The sequence below is a fragment of the Babylonia areolata genome, chromosome 18, assembly GCF_041734735.1.
Source record: "Babylonia areolata isolate BAREFJ2019XMU chromosome 18, ASM4173473v1, whole genome shotgun sequence".
NCBI classification, from domain to species: domain Eukaryota; kingdom Metazoa; phylum Mollusca; class Gastropoda; order Neogastropoda; family Buccinidae; genus Babylonia; species Babylonia areolata.
This window is the reverse complement of record NC_134893.1, coordinates 61,780,039-61,788,208: the sequence shown is the minus strand read 5'-3', so window position 1 is coordinate 61,788,208 and position 8,170 is coordinate 61,780,039.

Sequence of the window (8,170 nt, the reverse complement as noted above, 5' to 3'; positions counted from 1 at the left end):
GACACGAATAATCTGTGGACATCTGTTTAATGATGTTGCGTGGTATTTTTGTTGACATTTCTTTATGAAGGCTTTCTTTATTATTTGGGATTTTTGTTGTTACAGAGAGAGACAGGCACAGGAAGATATATACATATATATACAGAAAGAGAGAGAGAGGGGGTCCTACTACATGGTAACATGTGCTTAAACAGTATTTTTGCACGCGCTCTTGTGTCCTGTCCATACAGCCACAGGCTTCCGAATTAAAAATTCATCATAATTTTACTCATTATTTTCGTCACAACAGATTTCTCTGTATGAAATAGGGGCTGCTTTCCCCGGGGAGAGCCTGGCCCATGTTTTCTTTACTCTGTCTGCAGCTGTATTTGTTTTTTCCATCAAAGTATTTTTCTCAACAGCTTCGTCCGAGACAACCTTTTTGTTGTCGTGGGTACTTCTACATGCTCTAAGTGCATGCTGCAGTCGGGACCTCGGCTGATATTCTCATCCGAATGACTAGGACACAGATAATCCCTTCAAGTCCAATGGAAGGGTGCGGGGGGCAAAACTCCCGGCCCGTATATGAGACTCGAACCCGTGGACATTCGCTTTCTAGAATCCTGTGTGTTGGATGAGACGTGTATGAGTAATGTCACAACAATGGAAAAATAAACAACACTGAACAGCAAAATTTCAACAACAAAAAAGACTTAAGCAGCAAAACAGCAGTCAAAAAACATAAGAAAGTAATCGATCACTCACTCCTGCCAGCGAACTTTATGTGTGTCTGCGATTTAGATTTCACAATTTCCAGTTTAGCAAAGTTCCCAAACCGTCTTTCCTTTCGCCCAGTGCTCATCTAGCCCTCTAGAGTGCTTTCTTAATGGGAAATATACGATGGTGCAGCAAACAATATGTATGGTACACATGAAAAGTTCCTCACAAAACTGATACACTTGTCTCTTGCCAGGCCAGTGCCTGCTTCAGTTTATTCGATGCTTTTAAACAGCATTGCTTTGCTGTTTCTGGTTGGTTTTCTTCTCTGGCCACGTCTGTTACGTGTTGTTTGGTATCAAATCAACAATATAACATTTCCATTGACATATTACACACACACACACACACACACACACACACACACACACACACACACACACGCACGCACGCACGCACGCACGCACACACACACAATATATATATATATATATATATATATGTGTGTGTGTGTGTGTGTGTGTGTGTGTGTGTGTGTGTGTGTGTGTGTGTGTGTGTACCCCAACACCAATACGGTGTACATAAGTATTCGTTTTCTTTGGCTTCTTAGAACAAAAAATCTCGCCATATTATGAATGTTATTGAAATATTTTCCCATTGATATATCATGTGCATACATAATCTGTTAAAACACACACACACACACACACACACACACACACACACACACACACACACACACAAAACAAATAAATAAAAATCAATAAATTAAATTATTTAAAAAAAATGATCGCAGCAACGAAATGGACTAGGACAAGATAATTATCATTTGTTGAACAGGTGTAATAAAGCCAAACATATCTGTGCTCAATACGATTTCTAAGAAAGAAAGAGAGACAAATCACAAATCATAATTAATGAGTCAGTGGAAGAAAAAAAAAACGACGACAGTTTATTACTTTCCAACATAAAATGCCTGAACTAGACCACTGACATCATTGCGCTCTCCCTGTGCCCACCCCACCCCACTCCCTAATTCCTGAGGTCAATGGTTTAAAAGGTACTTTGAAGGCGTACATGCTCTTCACGAGACCATATACAACGCCCAAAATATCGCTGGAGGCGATGGTGATCCATGACTTCAACTTATATTTTTCCGCAAGGGACGATCGTTCGAGTCAGCTGCTGTGATCAAACTTTGTGTTGCCCAGGAGATGTGGTGTCAGGAATGAACCAAGTGGATTCACCAACACAAGCTTGCAAACCGCTGATACTGTAACTGACAGCCTGATGTGTCGGTCCGACACAGGTTGAGTTTTATTGATCTGACAGAAATGGAACCTTATAAAAAAAAGAGAGAAAAGAAATAGGACCTGCAGTCTTGAATGTGCTTGTTTATATTCCTCCACCGGTACGGCAATGCGCGCTGTGATGACGACATACACAATGAACGTGCACACGGTCACTGTCTCATTGTTTCACTTCGGTAATACCATTCATGTTCTGATTTTCACCATCTTCGACAGCGCTTGTTTTTCAAACATAGAACTACTTTCGCAGCGGATACACACCTTCCCAATAACTGCTTTCATTCACAAAACGGACACGCACGCGAAATTTATGCATGCGAAGAAGAGAGCACAGTCAGCAAGCACACCGCTCGAGCCAGATAAATCCCACATACCCGCATTTCTGCATGCTGTATGCGCGCGCGCGTGTGTGCGTTGGAGAGAGAGAGAAAGATAGAGAGTTTATCTCCAGATCGTGTCCTTTAACCAATTAATAGTCCGCTTTGAGGTCAGAGATTTAGTGAGATAATGAAAGAAGGGATGAAGGGCAGTGTTCATTTTTTCTTCGAGAAAAAAGCGATGAGGAACATGTCAGTTGTGCAAAGCATAGTTTTCCAAATGTTAGCAAGAAAGCTGGTTTGGGGAAGGCCGTCACCAGGACTGGGTTAAATAAGCGATCTCAGCAGCGCTAAGTTTGCTTGGCGTGAAGAATTTTCCAGAGTCCACGCTTACTGCACAGTCTCAGGAAATTTCTTATCATTAAGCAAACATGGCCTGCTAAGATCGCAGTCCAGAAGGAGATAATGCGAATGCGGAATGCTTTATTCAGGGCCAAGACCCCAAACAGAAGGGGGCGATCATGCAGCAATTGCAGAGTGCATCTTATGACAGGATAAAAAAAAAGTTATGAATTAAAAATTATGGATATCTTAAGGAAACGTTCATATCACTTTCAGTTTAATAATCTAAGTTGTAGTATACGCAATCGATTAACAGCTATGCAAACGCAGAATGCCAGTTTAGATAGTGCAATCTCGTTCCTGGAGGACATAAGCAAATTACAGCAACATGGATAAATACATTTCATCTTTGAGTCATAAAGAGCAGGGCAGCAAAACATAAAATGAATGTCATCCTCTTTGTAGCATCGTACCAACTCTTCTGTCACTAAATCTTCAGACAGGCAATGTCTGAGACACCAAATCTTCGTGTTGTAAAAGCACGTTTGACACATTTATTCATTGAAGGGGGAGGAAGGAGGGAAAGGGTAGGGGAAAAATCACAACATTTACAACAATCTGGCTAAAACAATAACTTCCAAACTTAAAAAAAAAAAAAAAAAAATTTAAAGAGAGAGAGAGAGAGGAAAAAAAAGATAAATCGTTGGACTATCCAACAAAGATTTGAAACAGTGCAACATTAGCAGTGACAAGTCCAAGATATATACACGAATCTTCGGGGGGTGGGGGTGGGGGGGGGAGGGGGGGGGAGTTATAACAGCAACCCAATTGGACTATTTAACAACAATTTAAAGAAACTGAACAATAAAAGTGATGAGTCCAATATTTCTTGCATCGGAAAAGATATATGACAGGTATATGACATTTTAACATGTCGCAAGTAAATACATGATCACTTGTTATAGGATTACCACATATACAGGAAACACTTTTTATGTATTATGTCTTGAAACAGTTCAGTTTCCATCTGTAGATCAATCTGCCTTTTACTGTAAATGTGTTGTTCATGTTTACCAACAATTCCATAAATATTACTTATTTCTTCGTATAAGTTGGAACGGCCCATTTTCCTTTCCTCTGACTGAAAGTATGATCGCTGGATATGTTCTACTATACTATAATAATCCTGCAATGAAAATGGAAGAGATAAATATGTTGACTCAGCTGATTCCTTTGCTCTTTTTTTTCGCCAAGAGATCAACCTTCTCATTATAAAGAAAGCCACAATGCGAAGGAATCCAGATAAATGTAGCACTATGTCCCCTCAATGAGAGTAAACGAATTAGATGTTTAATTTCAATAATAATTTCAGATATAAGTTTGGGGTGTAAAGATTTGATAGCATTAATGACTGACTTAGAGTCAACACAAAAAGCAATCTGGAATATATTTTTTGGCAAATCGAGTAAGAAGTACAATGCCATAAGTACTGCAACTAGCTCCGTGGTAAAGATTGACTTATTTTTTCCCACGTTATAAATTTTTTCTGCGTTTAGTTCAGGTATGATATATGGGGAACCTGCAATATTATTTAACACAGAACCATCTGTATAAACCATCAGGTGGTTTGGATATTGATCACATAAGTGGATTCGGGCATAAGATGACAGTAAATTTATGTTTTCAGTCTTTGTTACATTCGTATAATCAATATCAAACTGGGCTCTCTTGAGTTCCCAGGGTGGAATAGGGGATAAAACGGACTGTTTGTCTACATTATGGTCTTAGCTCTTTTTGGAAAGTCAGTATCGGACTTAAAATTCAGTTTAGGTTTCAAATAATTTTCTGCTGTATAGCTTCTCAAGACGAATTTGGTGCATTGAAGGTTCCTGTGTTCTTCAAGTGGTAGTACCCCAGCCGCACTATACGTTTTAATACATGACGCATGAACTGGTATACCAAGAGCAAGTTTATATCCTTAGCAGTCTATGCTTTGGAGTTTCTTCAATAAATATTTTGGGGCACTGAAAAATACTTCTTGGGCATAAGTTAACTTTGATCGAAGAAGCGAAGTAGATAGGCGCAAAAGTGTTAATCTGTCTTGTCCCCAAGATTGCTTTTAAGAAGTCTAACGTTTTTCTTGCTTTTGTTAAAATATTTTCTATATGATAATTCCATATTAGTTTTGTTGTCAGATATACTCCAAGGAATTTCACTACCTTTGTATATGCAAGGGGGGTATCATTTATTTTAAAGTTAGGCATATTTACTGGATCTGACCCATTATTAAAAAGCATCATATGTGATTTTTCAGCAGACAACTACAAGCCGTTTTCAATCATGTAATCAGAAATTATGTTTAGTTCATTTTGATATAGCCTTTTTGTATAGTTGAGAGATCTAGCAGGTGTGCACCTTTTTAATGCTACTTTCATCCAAATGCATATGCCATCAGCATACTGGACAACCACAATGGTTTTTGTTAGTTTTCTTGGTAGGTCGAACATTAAGATACTAAATAATAAAGGAACAATAACAGACCCTTGAGGTATATCCATTTGTAGCTGCCTTGTAGAAGAATAAGTATTGCCTATTTTTGTTCGAATTTTCCTACTGGTTAAGAAACCTTTGATAAATTCAAATACATGACCTGACAAGCCAATGCTTTTAAGCTTACAAAGCAATTTTGAGTGCCATACTTGATCATAGGCTTTTGTTACATCAAAAAATGTAGCTAATATGCACTTTCGTCTTGCAAACTGATGCTTAACTTGAGTGGTTAATTTGACCAAATGTTCAATTGTAGATCTAGCCTTGCGAAATCCTGCTTGATTCACAGGAATGTCATTTTTTTTAACAATAGTAGGTAAGTCTATTTAAAACGATTTTTTTCTAATAGTTTACAAACATGAGAAGTTAGAGATTTAGGTCTATAACTGTTATTACATTTTTAGGTTTTCCTTCTTTGTGAATTGGAACAACAATTGATTCTTTCCAGATTTTAGGTAGACAACCTGCATTCCAGCATCTTTCAAATATACTTTGGAGAATATTAATCCAATTTTCCAGAAAATGCGTTATCATTTCGTTAGAAATAGCATCGAGTCCAACAGATGTTCTCTTATTTGGAATTGTAGATATAGTTTCTTTTAGTTCTTGGATGGTTAAAAGAGCATTGATATAATTATTGTGTCTCCCAAAGAATTATTGGACATATCAGAATGTCTTTCTCTAAAAATCCTCTGGGTTTCACATAATCCCTCTGTTCTACTCACTTTTGCAAACTGGTCAACAAATGCTTCAGCTTTTTCTGTTGCTGATGGAAGTTTGTTGTTATCGAGTAATACTGTGTATTCTTGCAGTTTTATTCCATTTTTCATAATATTTATTTGTTTCCATACTTTTTTTGAATCCTCATAGTTGGAAACTTCTGTGTTGCAAAAGTTCATCCAATGACCTTTCTTAGCTTGTTCTACAACTCTATTACTATGTATATTAGCTTGCTTCATGTGTATAAACTTTTTATTCAAGATTTTCTCATTATTCTTATTACGAATGTACGCCTTGAACATTCTCTTTTTCTCATTTACAGCTCTGTCACAATCTGCATTCCACCATACATTACCTAAATGCTTATTCCCTTTTGTACTTGTTAAGTTTAGTTTAGGGATACATGCATTGGCTACGTTTAGGACAGAAGAAGTGAAAGAATTGTATACAGTATCAATGTCATCGTCAACTGAAAAATTCATATCCAAGCCTTCTAGAATGTTTGTAAATGTGAGCCAGTCTGCTTTTTTGTAATATATCTCGGGATGATATCTTGTTCTGTCTCTTCTAAAGGGGCATCTTCATTGATGGTGATTATTATAGGAATATGATCACTCTAAACCACTGGAGGAAAGTGTGCAGAAGACGGAATGTACACTCCTTTGCTTCAAACTGAATCGGAATCGGAACCAGAAGTTCTCATGATCTATTCAACAAAAGCAAAGAGCACGAAAGAGGCTGATAAATGGAACCAGATCGTGTCCATCCACGGAAAAAAAACATCAAGTTCAAAATTGACACAGGAGCAAGATGCAACACGCTCACAGTCAAAGACTTTCAGAAAATTTCTCATTGCAGAAATATACTCCTCAGACAAGGTTCTGCGTACCTACTCAAACCACAGCATCAAACCAATTGGTACAGTAAACTTACCAATGTAGTACAATGAAAAAAAACGTCAAAACCCAGTTTGAAGTCATCAATATTGATCAGGAGAATGTAATCTCTGGTGAAACTGCAGAAGGTCTTGGCCTAATTGCCCGTCTTTCCACTGTAGAGCCCACTGTTGAGAACTATGTCCCATCAGGCTTTGATGAGTTTCCTGAGCTGCAGAGCACTACTGGAACACTGCCAGGAGAGTACAGCATTAAACTGAAACCAGGCGTGAAAGGAGTGGTCCACCCACCACGTCGTCAACCAGCAGTCAGGCTGTCCTTTGTTAATTACTGGTGGATATTAGAACTGCTTCAGTCTGGGGAGATTGTCCTTTTCCACATTCAAAGACTGAAGAGAAGAACGTGATACTCATTAGATACAAGATCTTGCTGCAGATAATGAATGTTTGTAGAAATAGATCTGCAGTTCCATTGTAAAAGTTTGATATTGCGTTTACAACTCATACTTTGAAATCAACATCAACACTGATGGTCAAATACAAAACATACTATGTATAAGAGACAAAATATATTTTAACTCTCTCCATACGAACGGTGAAAAAGACGAGGATGACACCGTTTCACCGCAATTAACATCATCAAAATATCACAGGCGGAAGGCTCTTATACTGAATAGGTGTATGTAGAGAACCAATACCGCATTTCTGACGACGGAAGCAAAAGGTTTGGTCATTCAGACATCCAGTGGAAGTCCGAGGCAGTCTCTGTAGGGCAGAGGAGAGGACTGGCCGTCCTGAGTGAGTTAGAAAAGGAAATAAAAAAATTAATTAAGATAAGTTTGAACAGAAGAGACAGAGAGAAGAGAAACCCAAGAATCACTATCCCCAAAAAAAAAATTAAAAAAAAAGATAATAAAGATAAAATAAATAATAAAAATGGAATAGTAAACTAGTTATGATATTGTGTTAGTTCAGGAAACACCGGAAAATACACATCAGATGAACGGAAAGTAATTTAGAGTCAACACAGTAGTTATGACTAGCTTTTCGTGTCAGTAGACTACTGAGATTCAACGATGAAGAAAAAAGACCAATAATGGCTTATTTACTATCGTTATAGTTTTTAGAGTCCACATCATGTGACGTGCCTCTATTAGTCATATAATAACGGAACTCTCCAGGGGTCTATTTCCCATGTTCTGTGCCTCTAATATTCCTTGTGACCCTGATCTTCTTCTTGGTAGTCCATCGGTTTCAATTTTGACGACAGCTTGCACAGCTAATCTGATGTGGACTCGCATGTGGCTGTGGAGTCCAATTCTTGAACGGCATGGTCGTTC